The sequence below is a fragment of the Ictidomys tridecemlineatus genome, chromosome 3, assembly GCF_052094955.1.
Source record: "Ictidomys tridecemlineatus isolate mIctTri1 chromosome 3, mIctTri1.hap1, whole genome shotgun sequence".
Taxonomy (NCBI): domain Eukaryota; kingdom Metazoa; phylum Chordata; class Mammalia; order Rodentia; family Sciuridae; genus Ictidomys; species Ictidomys tridecemlineatus.
In genome coordinates this window covers 4,108,098-4,126,976 of record NC_135479.1, presented here as the reverse complement: position 1 = coordinate 4,126,976, position 18,879 = coordinate 4,108,098, and positions in this window count along the sequence as shown.

The following is an 18,879-nucleotide window of genomic DNA, read 5'->3' as shown; positions in this document are numbered from 1 at the left end:
GGGCAGAGTCTGGGGGCCCAGCACATGGGGGTGTCGAGAGTGCAAAGGGGGCTCTCCATGGGAAGGGACCACGTGGTGAGCAGAAAATCCCTTGATCTGAAACCCCAGGAAGATGCTCCCACAGGCTTTCCCACCCGTTCCCCAGGAACCCTGCCGGTCAGTCCAGTCTCTCCCCACTTCCAGAGAGGGAAACTGAGGCTAAGTGGATGGGTCACCAGAAAGCCAACTTAGCCCCCCCCCCCGCAGCAGAGCAGCATTTAACCCTCCAGAAATTCCTAGCTCCATTGTCTACCCACTCTCCCAACCTCCCCCAAAATGACACCAGACCTTCCCTGCCCCAGCCTGAGACCCTGTAGCCTCCTCCTGCCCAATGCTCTGGGTAGATGTCAGCCAGACAGAGATGCCTCCACACAGGGGGCTCCACAGTTGTTCGCGTCAGGTCAGGACCCGGGAACCCAGCGCTAGGAGGGCTTTGTGGGGGCGGGGCTGGCGAGGGGCGGGGCTTCTGGGCGGGGCGGGGCGGGGCGGGGCTTCTGGGCGGGGCGCCGCCTCTCCTCCTGCTAATTCGCGGGGCTGTATTCCGCAGGCCTCCCGGTGGCGCGGAGCGTGTGTAAATTATCCCACCAGAGCGATTAACTGTTTGTCCAGGCTAATTGTCAGTATTAAATCTTGCTCGGGCACAGTTTTAAAGCTTCATTTTAAATCTCTGTCCTCAAGAAACCCATCCTCCCTTCCCCCGCGGGGAACGCAGCCTCGGTGGGCTCCGTGGGTCCCTGTGCGGCAGCCGAGGGGTCCCCAGGGTGGGGAGCAGATGTGTGGGCGCGGGAAACCTGCGCACGGCTCCTCTGCGCGCCTCTCTCGCCGCAGGCCCTGGTGGGATGCCCTTGTCTTGCTGCCCTGCATGAAGCTCTGAATTAGGAGTTATTGCTCAGAGACCCCCAAGCCTCCGAGACACCTCTTCCCTGACTGAGACATAAATCTTATCTATGTCATGGAGGTGGGGAGAGAATTCTTCTGCAGAGGTGGGGGGACTGGCAGGCTGAGGAAGCCGCCAGGAAGCCCTCCATCAGGAGCCCAGAGCAGAGGGCAGAGGGGGGAGGGCTGGGGGTGGGCAGGGGCTTCTCATCACTGGGAGGAGTCACCCCAAGTGCACCTGGTCTCCTGCACCATCCTGAGACCAATGCCAGCCAGGTCGTTCCCTACCTGAGGGCTGCTGCCCTGCAGCTGGTCCAGGGTGAGGAGGGGAAGGAGGGGAGGAGGGCAAGGCTGTGCCCTGGAGTCTGCCACTCTCCACAGGCTACGGGCAGGCCCCTCAGGCCAGAGTGGAGACACCTGGTCAAGGGGGCGAATGTGAATCTCCCAAGCTCCTGCTGCAGCGTCCAGCCACCCACAGCACCTTGTCTTTGTAGGCTTGTGGCTATTTCTACTGGCTTCTGTATCACAAGCAGAAGAGAGAGTGGGCGGTGAGGATGGGGTTGGTGTTACTGCCTGGGGTAGGGTGAGGAGGTGAGGGAGCCCTGGTCCCTGCAGGGAGGCCCGGACTTGGTGGGTTTAGGTCCAGCAAGAAGGTGGATGGCTCGGCTGATGAGGTGGTACTGAGACAGGTGTCATGAGGAGCAGGAGGAGACTCAGAGGAGGAAGGGTGATGTGGGTGGACATCATGCTGGGAGTCTCTGTGCCTGTACCAACAGCTGGAGGTGAAGGTCAGGGCTGTGAGTGGCAGGGTGGAACCTCATAGGAGGAGGCAGAGGGAGGGAGGCCAGAAGTCAGGCCTAGGTAAAGTACTTGAGGAAGGCACCATCTTTCTTCCAACCCCAGGTCTTGTTTGGGGACAGGCTAATGACAGCTTCCTGGGGACAGTGAAAGAGAGGCCACACTCAGGGAAGAGTGTCACAGACAATTGTTTGGGCCCCGAGTCAGCTGTGTGGGTTCAGAGGCTGCTGGGCCCTGAATCCCTGGGCCCCAGCACAGGGGGTGGTTGGGCCCCTAGGGGCCCTTCCCGGGGGTGTCTGCTCCCCTCTCTTCCTTCACGTGCTTCCTACATCTGGTGCCTATGGGAGCCCCGTGAAGCCCATTATTGCTGCAGGTCCCGGAAGCTCAAAATCACAAATGGGGGCTGGTGGCAAGTGCTGCCAAGGGTCCGGGAAACAGCCCGAGGTGAGCCCTCCCCAACATCAGCATAACTGTGAACCCCTCCCCAAGCAGGAGGGGCACTGTGGGGGGCACTTCTGAGCCTTGTTCTTGGTGACCAAACTCTGCTATCCTGTCCTAAAACCACGGCGAGGGCTCAGGAAACTCTCCACTCACACCCCACCTGGACCTCTGGACCCCAATGGGCAGCCTAACACCAAGCTGGGAGAAAAATTCTTGGGACCGTCCCCTTTCCACCATTTTATACCCTGCTCCTGTGGCCAGCAGAGGCAGGAGTTTGGATCCTGACCTGCGGGGGGGGGGGGCAACCCCTCCCCCGGAGGCAGGTGCCAATTTTCACTGCCACCTCCACCAGATGCATCATGAACAGAGGAAGGCCTGCCAGCCGTGGGGGCGGGGACAGTTCTATTTGTAAAAAGCTGAAGTCCTCCAGGATCAGCTCTCAGGAGGGGCTTGACCAGATGGAAGAGGGCCCTGAGTAGGGGCCGTGCTCACAGGGAGGTTCAAGCGTTTAGAGCAGAAGTTTTCTCATTAATCTCTCCAGCCTCTGGGAGGAAAACCGAATCAACCCTGTCCTCGTCCATATCAGAGCTCATGGTGAAGGTGACGGCATTTCTCATTTCCTCCACTCGGTCTGAAAATATGTGAGATTAGAGGAGATGAAGGGAAGGAAATTGAAATAACAAGTGAGGCTGGAGGGGGAAAAGCCTGACAAACAGCGGACCTGGGGAAGATCCCAAGGTGGTGGACCATGCCTATAGTGGACATCAGATTTCTGAAGTGCCGGTGCTGCCTCTACTCGCTGGCACCAGGGCAGTTGTGACCAGCAAGCTCTACTCTGGCTTCAGTGGTCCTACTGGGAGGAAGAAAGTCCTTTCCTGCCACCTAAGGCCACATGCCAGGTCCCGGGCTGCAGGCTCTCTTCTGTGCTCCTGGGGTGAGGAGACCCACCATGATGGGTGCCCAGTGGGGAGTAGAGGGGAGGAAAAGTGCAACTGTTCTGGAAGCGTCTGCCCTTTCTCTGCTCAGGAATCAGGGGAGGGAGGGCCTGGGCCTGGGCTTGGACCCTTTAGTGCTTGGGAATCTTCATAGTCACTGAGGGGCTGGTGCTGCTCTTGGTTTGGTTGCAGACCATCTTGCTGGCTTCCCTGGAGGAAGGGAGGAAGCGCTGTTATTTTTTCTGGGGGTGCCATAGCAGAATAGGGGGTGCCACAGCCACTTAAAATGACAGACATGTCCTTTCTAGAGCCAGAGGTGCAAGATAAAGGCATCCACAGGGCTCAGGCCAGATCCTTCTGGAGGCTCTGAGGGAGACCCTACCCCTCTCCCAGAGTCGGAGTCCCTGGTGTAACCAGCAGCTAGTGTCTGCCCCTCCCTTCCCCTGGAGTGCCCACCCGCTTCCCTTCCTTTCTGTTTCTTACAAGCACACTCACTGATGTAGGTCCTCTCCCTCTACAATCCACAGTCATTTCGGCTCCTTAGTTACATTTCCAGAGACCCTTATTCTAAATAAGGTCAGGAGCGCATGTTCCAAGTGGGCATGGGTTTGGGGGCACAGGATTCAGCCAGGGGTAGAGCCAGAGCGCCCCAGGTCTGTCGGGGCACCAGCCTGGTCCGGAGCGCCGCAGGAAACAGCGGGGTCCAGAGGGTCCAGAGGAGGTGAGGCTCCTCTACCCCCTTGGGGGGGCTCCCTTAGCGCAGCCCCCTTCTGGAGCCTTCCTCCACCCCCATTTACCCATTCCCCAGGATGGGGAGGGGTGATGGCATCTTCGGGTTTAATCAAGTGATTAAGGGTGAACGACGCCGCGGCTCTTCTCGGGCAGGTGATCAGGCGCTGCGCAGGCTGCGGAGAACAAAGGGACACCGCCGCATGGGAGTCGCCGGGGTTGGCGGGGCGGGGCGGGGCGGAGCGGGACGGGCTGGCGGCAGCGGCGGTGCGGGCCAGGCGCCGCGGTCCCGCCCGCCTCCCTTCCCGGGAAGCCGAGCCCCGATTTAATATGCAAAGGTGGAGAGCTGCAGGCGCATCCGCCCGGCGCGCCGCGATTCAAACAAAGAATGCACAACAAAGGGCCGCGCGGGTCTGTCGGATTCCGCGGTGGCGAGATTTATCTGAGCGCGGAGGGGCCTGTGACCTTGGGCTTTAAAGCGAACAGGCGAACAGGCGGCGTGGAAGGCGGAACAGAGAGACGCTTGTGATTACCATTATTTAATATAATGGCCCTAAACGGCTGGGAGGGGGAGTGAGGTGGCAGGAGGACGCTTTCTTATTCCAGGAGATCTAAGGCAGATGTAATGGAGGAGAAAAACAGGGGGGTGGGGGAGGGAGAGGTTGGAGGGAGTTCTGAGAGGGAAGGAGAGCGAGCCAGCCACCGCGGGAGATGCCCAAGAGCCTCCCGCCTCCGCCTTTCCACCTCCCTGCCTCCCTCCCTGCAGCCTCAGCCTCCGTCTGAGGGGGTGACTTTAGGAGTCCTCAAAGCTTGGGGGCTGGGGATGTGGCAGGGTCCGTAGTGTCCCCAGGCTGGGGTTATGAGCTGCCCAGGATCTGGGGCATCCCATTCAGGAAGCCTGGAGCTGGGGAAGGTGTGTGCCACTGGGGGCAAAGAGGCTGGTCCAGAAAGGAGGCTGGGGTGGGGGGTCCTTTCTCAGATCCCAAGGTGGGTGGACTATGCCTACAGTGGACATCAGATCTCTGAAGTGCCAAGGAGGGTGGGGGTGGGAGGAGGTGGCCTGTCCACTTGCTGTCTAAGAAGCTGAGAGTGGATGGGCCCCAGATTGGCCTCCCTTTGTGCCAGGCCTGGGCCAGGTGTTCAGGTCTTCCTGGACCCTGAGCAGGGCATCCCTGCTAGTAAGTTGACCTCCTTTTCATTCCATTTGTCATTCTGTGTTCTCTCTCTTAAAGAGCCCCCTCTCCTAAATCCTCTAAGTTCCAGATCCCAGGAAGATGGGATCAGCTGGGTGGTCCTCGGCACCCATCCCAGACCCTTATTCTAAATAAGGTCATGATCTCATGTTCCAAATGGGCATGGATTTGGGGGCACAGTATCCAGCCATGGGGTAGAGCCAGAACAATTGTGGTCCTCCTGGAACATGCTGGAAGCCTCGTTTCTATCGGCTGGGGTGACTCAGTGGAGCTTCAGTGCCAGGGTGCATGGGTGAGTGGCAGAAGCTGGTTCCCTCCTGCCACCGTCATCCATGCCTGGGGAACCACACAGGTCCTGTGTCACCTGCTGGGGCAGCCGGCCAGCTGGGGCTCCTTTCCACCAGGAGGGTGAGCCTCACTTCACATGGTGCTCAGGCCCCACACAACGCCGCTCCTGAGATCTGGGAGCCCAGAGAGGGAGACATGGAGGAGTGAACCGGAGGCCCAGCCAGGAGGGGAGGCAGGAGCCCCCTCCCACTCCTCACTCTGGCTGATCTCAGGCAGCTGCTTCTTTCTCCTCCCCTTTTCAGGGGCTGGGCCCAGGGTCAGGAGGCAGGGGCAGAATGTGTGGGCCCAGCCTCCCACCCAGCTGGACGGCTGGACAGCTGGACGCCAGCTGTGGGACCCTGGGGACTGAAAGCTCCAGGAGACAAAGCTGGAAACGAGGACCTGAGATGGCCTCCAAGCACCCGGCAGGGGCCCTCCCCAGACACAGTGACACCCAGTGCTTTTTGTGGGGACCAGAAGGCCAGGTGAGCCAGGGCACCTGCACCAGCTCCACCACCTGCTCCAGGTGAGATGGAGCCAAGGATAGGACCCACCCTTGGGTGGTTGTGAGACCTGGACAGGTGACACACAGGAGGGGTCTCTGAGGCTGCAAAGGGACCTCTCACCCCTGACAGCCTGCGCCCCCCACCGTCAAGAGCACCTCCCACCCAAGGAAGCTCCCCAGAGGGAGTGGAAGGCTGCCTTTGCCCTCTCTGCTTCAGAGACATGGGGCGCCTCCCGAGGCCCCTGCAACAGTCACCGTGTTTTTAGATTTTGGTTAATAAAACCAACAGTGCAGCCTGAATTAAGCACGGGCATCTCTCTGCCGCAGTCTTCCTCTTCCTCTAACCCACCTCCCCCATGCACAGGGCACTTTCTGAAGCTGTTGGTAAAGACTGTGACCTCTATATTATTTGGTCTCCTGCCTGCTTCCCTGGCAATTGTCTAGTCTAACACAAAAATTCCCTCCAGAAGAAAATTTCTCCCCAGCCTGGTCACAAAATGCCCTGCCTCTGAGGAAAGTAGAGCAGTCTGCAATTCTCCCCTGCTTCTGAAAAGTCCTTCTTCTCATCTAATCTAGATCCTTCATGCTATATCTTAAACCTATTTAATGTTCTGCTTTTATAGTGATCTCCTTCTCCTCTTAACAGGCTTGGATAGAAGGATGAGGGCCCTTTGTCAAACTCTCCATTCTGTCTCTGGACTTTTGGATCCTTCTCTGCTGTAGGGGAGGCCCAACACCAGGCCTGCTCCCCAGGGATCCTGGGTGAAGCCCTCAGCAGGCTGTCACCTGGCCTTGGCAGTATCTGGCTCTGGGGTCCTCTCTCCTTTCACTCCCCATCATCATTAAGGGATAACGCAGGTCTTGGAGCAAGGACCCTTTGGCTCTGGAAAAATTATGTGTGACACTTTACATATGGATCAGGTAATTAATGGATGGCCTGATTTCCTCCACCATGATGTAAAGAGGGCGCCATGGCACTCTAATTCCAGATAATTAAGGAGTGATCGAGTTCTCTCAGGCTGCTTGGGGAGTGCAGGCTGCAGTCACTCACCCTGCCCAGCCCCCTTCATTCTCCACACCTCACTGCAAACCGCAGGGCCTGCTGGTTCCCCAGGGACCGGAGCTGGAGCCGGAGCCACTGCAGCCTGCCATGATCCAAGTGGCCAAGCGGCTACAAGCTGCTGCAATGTAGTTCTGTGGGCGCGCGCATGTGTGCACACCTGTATGTGTGTGTGTGTGTGCATTCTGCACACATGTATGTATGTGCATATGTGTGCATGCGTGGTCTGCCTACATGCATGTATATTCTCATGTGTGTGTTTGTGAACTGGAGGAGGAATCCCCAAATGGACTTTCTAGAGTAGCCACACTGGATCTTAAGAGACCAACCTCGGGGCACATTTAGCACTCACTTGGCTGCTACCAGGGAGGAAGCAAGTCACACTGTACAGAACAGTCTCCAAGAGGGCACCACATCCCCACTCCAGCCCCAAGGGGCTGCCCCTCACCCCCGATCACAGGAAAGTCCAAGGACAGCTACAGCTGCTTCCCCAGAGCTGAGGGCCTCTGGGGTTCAGAAGTGGCTACGATTGGTGCTCACAGATGCAGACAGTCACCCCATCCCAGAGGAGCCCTGCTGCAATGTCCAGGGTGGCCAGGCCGTTCCTCATGGGGTGGACAGCATCCAGCCCTGAAGGCACGGCCTGGCGTCCCTGGGAGAAAGGAACAGCAGCTCCTTGCTCAGAGGGCCTGAGAGACCCTCCTGGCTCACAGAGGCATCTGCCACAGTTCCTGGTAAACCTCAGCCCTCCTCCTTCAGACGGGCCTCCCAGGGCCTCCCGTTTCTTTCCTGAGTTCTGCTCCTTCCTTGCACGTGTGCGCATATCCACAAATACTCCCAGTGACTGGGAGGGACTCAGCAGGAATGGGGCTGACCTGGGACCCTGGATCTGAATAGCACAGGCTGCTGTGCAGAAGGAGATGTGAACAGCTGGGAGACACACGGAGACCACGCGGGGGCACCGCCTGGCACAGGGAGCCTCCTGGATGCTCTTGGTGCCCGTGGGCAGAGGTGGGCGGGTCGGGGGTCTGGTGTGTGCACATGGATCTGTGCACACCGGGGCCACTGTGCCAACTGCTGTCTTCCTGCTTTAGCTGCCTGCCCTCTGCCTGCTGTGGCTGTCCCTTCCTGCTGTGCACTTGACTTGAATGTGAGCCTCTGCAATGGTGGACCTAGGACTCCCATGGAACCCTTACCTGTAGGTCAATTAGGACCAAGAAGTCTGTGGCCCAGTCACTTTCCTTCTTTCTAAAAGACTTCCTTGAACACTTCTTCGTTTCTGCAGTGCTGGGGTTGAATCCAGGGCCTCGCGCGCCCAGGGTGGGCAAGTGCTCCGCAGCATAGCTGCACCCCAGCTTCTCTCTTCCCATTTCTCGTGAGGCAGGTCTATGGCAATAAATTCCTCAAGCTTTATCTGAGAAAGTCTTTGTTTCCCTTTCACTTCCCCCCTCCCCGCTATTTATTTTATTATGGTAAAATACACATCATGTAAAACGGAGCATCTGAACCTTTTTCAAGTGTGCAGTTGAGGGAATCAAATATCTTCACGTTGCTGTGTGACCATCCCCACCAGCCATCTCCAGATCTTCTTCATCTTGCAAAACTGAAACTCCGTCCCCATACAATATCAATTCCCTTGTCCCCTCCCCAGCCCCCCTCTACCTTCTGCCTCTGTGACTCCTCTACTCCTTGTTGAAGGGAATCCTGCGGCACTGGCCGCCCCTGCTGGCTCATGTCCTCAGTGGGATGTCTCCGGGGTCGTTGGGGCATGTGCTGGAATTTCCTCCTTCCCAGCTGAACACTGTTCTGTTGTAGATTTGAACCTACTTGGTCTGTGCCCTGCAGTAGACTTGTGGGCTCACATGACACTTCTACCTGGAGGTGGTGAGAGCCGCCCTACTGTTGTCCAGAGACTGATTTCCCCTTCCACCCCCAGCCTAAGGGCTCTGGTTTCTCTCACCGACCCCTCCTAATTCTTTTCTTTTCTCTCCTTGTTTTCATAGTAGCCATCCTAGCAGGCAGGCAGTGGGGTCTCATTCTAGTTTGATGAGTGACGTCCAGCGTGTCCTTCACTTGTCACACATGAGTAGGGTTCAGAACCCCAGGAGGCTGGGATCTGTTCTGTCACCACTAGGTAGTCCGTTGTCCTGTGTTCAGCTCAGAGACCCTCCCCTCAGCCAGTCCAGTCTACAGTTTTGCCTTCGGTACTTGTGATGGCCAGGGTTTCTCTTGCCTCTTAGTATCTCCACCTCTCTCCTGGCATTCCGCGTCTGGTTTTCATGCGGGCTACTTGATCTATCAAAGGCCTTAGCATTTTTTTCCTTTAGAGATGGGGGCCTTGTTTTGCTACCCAGGCTGGACTCCAACTCCCACTCAAGCAATGCTGCTGCCTCTGAGTAGCTGGGACCACAGGGGTGCGGCTGGACCCCTCAGCGTGCCAGTTGTTACCAGTTTCCTGTCTGATAATCCCAGCCTCCCTGCCGGGCCTGGTTCTGAAGCCACCAGCTGTGTTTCCTTGTCTTTTAGCATGCCTTGTGGTTTTCTGTTGCTTCTGACATGGGGACAGCGGGAAGTGTCACCGGCAAGCCCTGGTGACTGGGCAGGGAGGCATGTGCAGAGGGCAAGTGCTTGGTCACCCTAGGATTGAGTCTCAGTCTCTCGGAGAGCTTTCAGCTTGGAAAGTGACCTTGGAAGCCTGGCTCAGCCCCTTCTCTTGCTGGGACAGGGTGGCTGCAGGCGGCAGCCTTCCCTTCCCTTAGCTGGCAATCTTCAGGGACACCTTAGTGGCCAGGTGCTGGCTAGCAGTTTCTCCTGAGAGCAGATGTGGCTGGAAGAGCAGGAGCTCTGGCCTCAGTGGTGGGTGAGTCCTCCCTCCCCTGGGGCAGCAGGAGGGGCTTTTCCTCCAGTGTGGACGGTAAGGACTTGGTCCCTGGAGGCGAAGTTTACAACACTTTCCTGACTGAGTCCCCGGGGGTTCCACTCTTAGACTTGGCCACCTGGGCTCTGGCTCTGAGCCAGGTTTGTCCACTCTGGAGTCTCCTCTGGCGGCTCCTGCTCTGGCGGGTTGGATTGTGGCTCTGCCCGTCTGTGTCTGCAGTCTGGGGTCAGGGCTTGCCTGTGGCTTTACTTCTCTCAGGAATCTATTGGTCTTTCAGTTGCGTGGCTCTTTGCCTATCGTTAGGACAGAGCGTAACGTCGACACCCCTCACCTGCAGGACCGGAGACCCGAGGACCCTGTGCCTCTTCGTGTCTTCTTCCTGCAGGTGTCTCTCAGGAGACAGAGCTAGTCCTGTTGCATCAGGACCCACCTTGTGACCTCATCTTAACTAATTACTTCTGCAATGACCCATTCCCATGGAAGGTGACGTTCTGAGGGGTGGGTTCGGACTTCAGCCTGTGGATTTTCCTAAGGGGAACACAGTTCCATCCACAGCAGAGTGCACGTATCATAAACACAGAATCTCCAGGGCCAGGTGCCCAGTCGCCCAGGACGGAGGGGTCCTGGTCCCAGCCACCCACCACCCCCCTCCTGGAATCCTGCCAGTGGCCCTCCGCCAGGCTTCCCTCATTCTGCACTTCCCCCTCGGCCCTTTGTAACAAGCACCACACCTCACTCTGCTTCCTTCTCACTCCTAGCAACAGCCCTGGCAATTCAGAGAAGCCTCAGCCTGCAGGAGTGTGGCGGAGGTTCTGAGCAGACGCCACGCTTTTATGGGCCCCACCTCCCAGTGCGGTTAATGACTTCTTCGGAGACCAAGATTCCAACATGTGAACTTTAGGGGGCTGTTCAAACCATAGCAGGGAGTCTCCCCGGGACCCTCTTTGAGGTCTGTTTTCTAACCTTGGTGTGCCTTTTCCACTTACCTGTAGAACCAGAGACCGCAAGATGGCAGTGGGGTGTTTGGGGATACCACTTTGGCCCCCTGTTTCCTCTTTGTCTCTCCAGAGTAAAAAGAATTTCCAGAGATACGTTTTTATTCTTGTGGTCAAAGGAATTGAATAGAAGATGAAGATTAAGCACACCAAGAAGAAAACAAACGGGAAAGAATAGGCTGATATCTTCATGATTATTATCTCTGATTAAGTAGATCATCAAATCTCATTTTATTTTCTTCTTTATATTTTATTTCCTTACAACCCAAACAAATTAAAGTCAGTTTTAAGGGCATGATACACCCAGGCAGCAGGCAGCAGCGGCTGTGTTGGCAGCTGAACTGGGGCTCCCAACCTTCCCCTCCTCTCTGACCTGGTCATCTGTCCAGGTTACAAGGCCATCTTTCCACGGGACGAAGGCTGGGTGTTTTACCTCTGTGTCCCCTGGGCCTCGTTTGTGGTGACTCTTAGTGAAGACACAAAGGAACCCTGCTACTCAGGGCCTGGCCAGTCCCTCCCTGCAGCCTGGCTCAGAAGGAAGAATTGTTCTGATCACCAGGGCCCAGGGAGTGTCCAACTGCAGGCTGGCCCCGTGGGCAGAGCTGATGTGCACGGGTGGCCAGGGACACAGTCAGACACTGGCAGGGAGGCCATTGGCTGGGGAGGTTTGACGGCATTTTTGCTTTTTTATTTTATAAGGAGTGTGTGTCTATGCAGGCACGCCTGGGGTGTGCGCATGCGAGCCCCGTGTCTAGGAGTGTGTAGGAGTGCTCAGGCTGGCGTGTGCTCGTTCATGTGTGCTGTGTGGCAGAAGGCAGCGGGTGGGTGCTGGGGTGAGGGTGTGAGGAGCTCTTTCGGCCCCTGAGTTTTGAAATCCCCACTGTCCTGCCTTCAGTGATGGACAAGTGTCGATGCGGGAACAGGGAGTGTCCGGGTCCACAGAGCTGCTCCCTAGCCCTGCTTATCCTTAGGGACTCTGCCAGAGACCCCTGCCTGGTTCAGGTTTATTGTCCCCAAGGACTGGGGGAAGCAGGGCGTAAGTCATGGGTAAAAGAACATTCCTGGGGGCAGGGTGTGCATCGGGAGAACCCAGGGACCCAGCTGGGCAGTTGGAGGAAGTGGCCTAGAGAAAGGCGTGTAAGTCACCCTCCCGTCAAGGGCCAGGTCTCAAGCGATGCCGTGCGCCACTCTGTGCAGCCTGGGATGGAGGTCCATGTGGCCATCTGCTGAAAGTCCAAAGATTGTCCCCAGAGAAGTACCAGGGCGCTCCTGGACTGCCACCCCTCCCCAAGCTTCCCTCACCCTAGATGTCTGGGAAGGACAGGGTGGGGCTGGTCCCACAGGGGCTCAGTCCTGGAAGGTCATGCCTCTGGTGAGCCCATAGGGGTCCGGGCTGGCCTGGGCCAGGGTCTTCACACGTCTCACCTCCCCACATGGGAAAACGGCAGGGACCCAGCCTGGCCGGCTCCTGTCCCGGCTCTGCAAGCCCCGTGTCACTACCATCCTGCCCCTCTACCTTGGCTGACAGCTGGGCCTGGGTCTGTGGCTGACGTGGACACAGCGGAGCAGAGGGGGAGTCTCTGGGAGCCATCTAATGGAGGTGGCAGTGGAGGAAAGCACACGGTTGGGCAGATGGAAGCTCACCTCCCAGATCATCAGGAGCCTGCCTCCGCCTGGCGGGGACACAAGGTTCCCTCCTGCTCCTCAGTCCCCTTCCTTCCCTGCCCCCAGCCCGGGGCAACCTCTGCTGCTTCCTCTCACGGTCCTTCTGCCACCTGGAGCTCTGTAGGATGGAGTCTGTCATCCGCCGTCCCTTCCACGCAGCCCAGTGCTCCGGAGATGGTCCCTGAGGTGGCGTGGCCGGGCAGGTTCTTTTCCCCGATGACGGAACAGCGTGACGGTTCCAGATTCTTCTTCACTGGCCAGCTGATGGACATCTCGTTTCTTTCGGTCTGGGGGTTTTATAAATCAGGCTGCTAGGAGCGTTCTTGTGCAGATGTGTTTCCACTGCTCTTTCCTGAGTGCCGGAGAAGCAATGTTTCTGGGTCAGAGGAGCGTAGCTGGACTTTCAAGAAATGGCCAACCTGTCTGCCACCATGGCCACGCCACGGTGAGTCTCCGCCAGTTCTCCGTCAGCACAGTAGGTGCTCGGGATTTCCACCAAGACCCGTGTTGGGTCTCGGCTCTTCTGGAGGAGAGCAGTGGCGTCTCTTGTGGTTTTAACGTGCATTTCACGAACCCCTGATGTGTCCAGTTTGTCTTCCAGGGCTATTTGCCCCCACACACACACACATTTTTTTTTACATGACAGTAGAATGCATTTTGACATATGATACACACGTGCAGTATGACTTCCCCTCCTCGTGGTTGCACGTGATGTGGAGTTTCACACATGAACATAGGAGAGCGAGGTCCCGTTCACCCTGTTCCCTGTCTTTCCTGCTCCCACCCCACGCCCTCCCCTCATTCCCCTTTGTGTAATCCAAAGTACTTCTGTTCTTCCCTCCTCCCCTGGCCCCACACGGTGTGTTAGCATCTCCTATCAGAGAGGACGTTCAACTTTTCGTTTTTTAGGATTGGCTTGTTGCAGTTCCCCACTACATATTCTGTGGTGAGGCATCTGTCCCAAATTCTCACCCGTTTAAAGAAACCCAATGGCTGCATTCTGAGTGGTATATCCTGTACGTGTGCAAATGTTGCCTTTCGATCTGTGGCTATGGACTTTCCTTTCCCTAAGTGTCTTGAGGAGCCAAGCTTTCCATTTGGCAAAACCTAATTTGCCCATTTTTGTAGTTTCTGGGCAGTTTTAAAATTTGTTTTGTTCTGGCTAAGAAATATTTCCCTAATCTTTATCTTCTATGTTTTCTCCTGGATATTTTACTGCCTTCGCATTTATACTTGAGTCTGTGATTGATTCCAATCTAATTTTGTGTATGGAGTCAAAGACTGAGCTTTTCTTTTCCCCCGTGCATATTGGATTATTTCAGCACCACTGGTTGAAAATGCTGCCCTCTCTCCTGCTGAGTTACTGGGAGCTTCATTTAGAACTAACCCACCATATGTACACAGCTCCCTTCCTGGGCTCTGCCTCGAAGTCGATCCACATATTTATCCTGGTTTACATGGGTCGGGGGCAGTGCTGGGGCTGAAGCCCAGGGCCTGGCACAGGCTGGCAAAGTGCTCTCCCACTGGGTCACATCCCCAGTCCTTCTCCATGTCTATCTTGATACCTCTGCAGTTCTTAGCCCACAGGCCTAGAAACACCAAGGAGTTTCCGCCAATGATCCACTGTGTCTAGTAATACTTTCAGGGACAGAGAGGTGTCCTCTGGGGGTCCATGGACCTAAGGGACCTAGTTTGAGCTGGCATTGGCCAGGCCCTCCCTGTTCTCGGTCAACGTGGGCTCCTGTAACACACATGCCCGGGAGAGGTGAACAACCAACCCTGGCAGAGGGCAGAGAGAGAGGAAGCAGCTCTCAGGAGCAGGGTCTTGCAAGGACACTAGTCTCCTTCATGAGTTCCACCCTCATGACCCTGTGTCCTCCCAAAGGTCCCTCCTCCTAACTGTCCCACTGGGGACCAGGCTGCAATATGTGGACTTGGGGTAGGGGACGCCAAGAGTTTGTGGCCCTCCACGGGCCATCCCTCTAACAGGAGCTGTGATAACTTCTGTGGCTGTTTTTATTACTAAAAACAGCAGGCACTATGCCGGGAGTTGACCTGCACCACGTCCTCGACTCCTGGGGGCCCTTTGGAACAGGTATGATGTAGATACAGATAGGAGTCAAGGATCTGAGCCAGGGCTTCTTGCCGACCAGCCCTGTGCATCACAGCGACAATACTTGGACGCGATAGAAAATGCAGTGAGCAGACAGGAACAGGCCATGGATTCCCCCGTAGGGTCGGGCCCAGTCCAGGCCAGTGTCCCAGGCCACAGCAGAGGCGGGGGCTCACTCCATGCAGAATCGAGTCCTGGCCTCAGCATGGCCGTGTCCTGGCCACCTGCCTCAGGCCTTCATACTCTTCTACACACTCTGACCCTCTCATTCGGCCCTGAGAGCCAGCACTCTGAGACCTGCTGAGACCTCCGCTCCTCTCGTAGATAATTTAGACTAAATCCCATTTCCTACAGCCACTCTCTACCTCTCTGACCACAGCAGACATAGCACCCTGGTTCATGGAGCAGCGCCCCCAGCCCTCAAGATCTCTCTCAATAAAGGATTCCAGGAAGTCTCTGGCAATCAGGTGGAGTTGGTGTGAGGGATAAAATCTATTTTCCTTCCTGGTTTTGGTCTGTCCCTCTGGTTTGGCTGCTTGGGACTGCCCTGGGTCAATGTCCGGTCCAGTTCAACGCATCCCTTACAGTGTGTGTCCATCTGTGCCTGGAACATCCCTACTGGACGGAGCCCTGAGCAGAATGGGAGCACACCATCTTTGCTGCTGACCCACCCAGCCCGAGAGCACCTTGCCCTTGATGATACTCCAGATGCCAGGCCCGGCAGGCTTATTGGCCCAGTTAGCACCAACTTAGGGTTCTGAAATTTAGAAGTATGTGAGTAAGTTTCGGTATTTTTAATGCCTATTGAAAATGTTTGCAGGTCTGTCCTGAAACTTGAACTTGCCCCTCCCTTTCCCATTCCCCTGCCTTGGTCCTATGTCCTCAGAGGATTAATCATCATCCAACCCAACCTACAGAATGTGCAAACTTACTGTGTCTGTCACTGTCTCTGTCCCCTCCTGCTGTAACCTCAACTCTGGGTCTTTGACTCACTGGGGTACCCCAGGCACCTCCCACAGTCCCTGGCAAGTAGCAGGGTTCTCAAGATTCTGTGATGATGAACCTACTCAGTCAGAGCTCCCAGGCTTGGCTTCCGCCTGGGGCTGGAGGTTGCTCAAGAGCTGTGCGTGGCAGGTACGTCTGTCTTGATCAATAGGAAGGGAGAAGCACATACACACTTCATCCGTTCACTTTGTTGACAACAGATTTCACAATATGGAACCCAGGCTGGGGCCATGATGGGAAGGAAGAAAGTGATAAAGGGGTCCTCTACAGGAGACACATGCTCAGGGCCAGGAGAAGAGCCAGCCCCTGGCGGGAGGCTGGTGCTGCATTCCACTCGTGAACCACGGGGCCTTCCACAGGGGTCTTCCCCCCCTTGGTTCTAGTCCGTAAAGCAGAGAAGCCAGCCTCCGCCCTGGTATCTCACTGTGGTGTCATAAGCCAATGCCACGTACCACAAAACTATCACTTCACCACACGATTCACTGGGAGAAGAACATCAGGGGGAGATCTGAGACCATTCTGCAGTTGAGGTCAAATGTGAACCCCGATCAGCCATGGGACAACCCCAGGCCAGGGAGACTGATAGATAATATTGCACATGTCACCCATGTCATGCCCTACTGGACACACCATCGGGTGACACGCCTGACTCTTACAATAGGACCATGTCTCCTCCCAGAGTCCCTGGCACAGTACAGATGTCTGTGATTAATACACCCAGCCCACGTTGATTCTCAATCACGAGTGCTTTCTCCCCTCGGCCTGTGTGGGAGGAGTGGTCCTGTGGGCTGGGAAGCACAAGACTTGGGGACTCCAGACTAAGCAAAATACAGTCTACCCTAAATGTTCTCGTACCTGCAGCAAATGACCTCCACTGGGTGTCTGTTTCCTTCTCTGTTGGGCAAAAGGGCAGAGGTGGTTGTTGAGGATGATGATAACTGCAGCCCCTGACCCAGGACCAGGCTCCCAGTGGGTGTTCTGCAACCTAATGACAAACAGAATGTGGGAGAGACCATTGGTCCCCTGAGAGCATGGCCCACTGCCCTGCCCACCCGGCCCAGTGTCCTGGGGCTTGACATCTGTTTGCCATTTGCAAGTATAAGAACTAGCTACCCTCTGTCCCCCGAGGGCACGTCAATGGCTGGCCAGGGCGAGCTAATTGGGAAATAGCCCCTTACCAACTTGTCAAAAGCCTCGGCTGGCTGTTGCTGCCGTGGGCTCAAATAGCCCTGGCCCCAGGTCCCCTGCCGAGGAGGCAGCCCCTGGGCAGAAGGCACCTCTGTGCTCCCTCGGGGCTGAGCAGGCGGTTCTTTCTCCCTTTAGAGACTACACAGCGCCCCCCGGAACTCATGCCCCTTCTTCACCTCCAGGGCCCACCTGTCTCGGGAGCATTATAACCAACCATGAGAGAACTGAGCGGCCCTGGCTCGGGGCTGTTGTGGACGTTCTGCTGCTCTAACGAGCTCCTAAGGTAGTCAACGTGTAAAAAGCAAGGGTTGGTCTTGGCTGAGTTTGGGAGATTTCAGAGCACGGTCCCCGTTGTTTGGGGCAAGGCAGCCCATGGTGGCAGGTGGTGGAGGACATCCTTCATCTCATGGCCCGGAAGCAAGGGAGAGTGAGGAGGGGAAGGGTCCCCCGGCCCCTTCAGGCCCCACTTCTTAGATGTTCCACCACCTCCCAACAGAGCCACCCTGGGCACCAGCCTCTGCCACATGGACTTTTGGGGGACACTGGAGACACAAGCCATATTGAGGCCAGTGCTGGCCTGACGAGCCTGCCTGGGCTCTGGGTGCCTCTGGCAGGGCCAGCTCTGCACCGTCAATGGACTCTTATGCTGAAGGACAGGCCATTCACCCCATGGCCTTTCCCTCCTCCTCAGAGGCCCTGGCCCAACAGCATGGGTCCCCAAGGTCACCCACATCTCTCACTGGCCCAGCATCTCGACCTCTCGTGGCCTCTCCTTCTCACTGGCACCCTGGAGCCTGACGGCCCCCCGGATGCCAGGGTCTGCAGTCGTCCTTCGCGTCTCCAACTGAGTTGGTCGGGAGACTCTGCTGCATTCCCTTCTGCTCACTAGTCTAGGAGACAGAGGGAGCCCCCAGGGCCACGGGAGGGGCACAGGGTCCTGCCAGGGGTCCTTGGAGGTGGGATGGAGACAGGAGCACGCGTGGAGGAAGGGGAGGACCCAGGGGGAGCTCCGTGCTGTGGGGGAGGTGCTCCTGGCAGAGGCAGCGGGCCGGGGGGAGGGAGGCCGGAGGGAGGCCGCTGCACCTTGTTTTCTTAGCCATCAGGGAAGGGGGTGCCCCAGGCCTTCGCTCCCCTGACCCTCACCCCCGGACATCCCCTGCCCTGAGTGCTCGGGCCGCCTGCATCTCTCCCCCGTGAGTGGCTCTGGTGTCGGAGCTCTTTGCTCTTCCCGGGCTGCCTGGATGTGTGTGTGGGAGCAGAGGGACCTGGCCAGCTCCGCTCTGTACCTGCAGATGCGCACAAACACCGCAGAAGAACAGGAGCTGAGACCCAGTGGGACAGGAAGGAAGCCCTGTGAGCTGGGGGGCAGTCCTGGTGGCTGCTGAGGGACATGCAGTAGCAGTGGGTCCTGGGGAAGCACATTCTGTGTGGAGACTCTGAAGAGTGAGGGGCTTCCCTAGCGCCTCACGGCACCAGGCAGATGTCCCCCACCCTCTCCGGTGGAGCTGCCGCAACAACTTGCTGTCTGTCCACAGGCCTGAGCTCTCGCCCGGGAGCAGGTGGGACCAGAAGCCACCTAGACCTCTTCAAAGGCACACTTCCTCCCCCTCCCCCCTCATCCCATGGAATGTTCTGTGCACCTCAGAGGCAATGCCAGGTGCCAGGGCTCCATGTCCGTGAGCCACATGGATAGATGCAGGGGGCTGGTGCGCTGGCTCCCAGGGTGGGAAACTGGTGGGCTAAAGTGAGGACCTGGAAGGGGATGAGCGGCTGGGTCTGAGGGCTCCCGGGTGCAGACCTGGACCACTCCCCAGGTCAATGGGAGCAAGAGGTTTGTTGGAAGGTTTTGGCAGGGTGGGGTGCCCACAAAATTGGGGGGGTGTCTGAAGTCCATTTTCTGGTGCTACACTGAACATCTGAGCCTGGGCGGTTTATGTAGAAAATGTATTTCTTCCAGTTCCAGAGGTCGGGAGGCCCGAGGAGGTAGCATCAGCCAGGGGTTTCCTACTGTGAAGGGGCGGGCAGAGGATGAGGGCAGGAAGCACGTGCCGTTACCTGGACCACTAATGCCACCACGACCTCCTCCAACCCTAATCACCTCCCGCCAACCCATACCAGTAACATGTGACCTT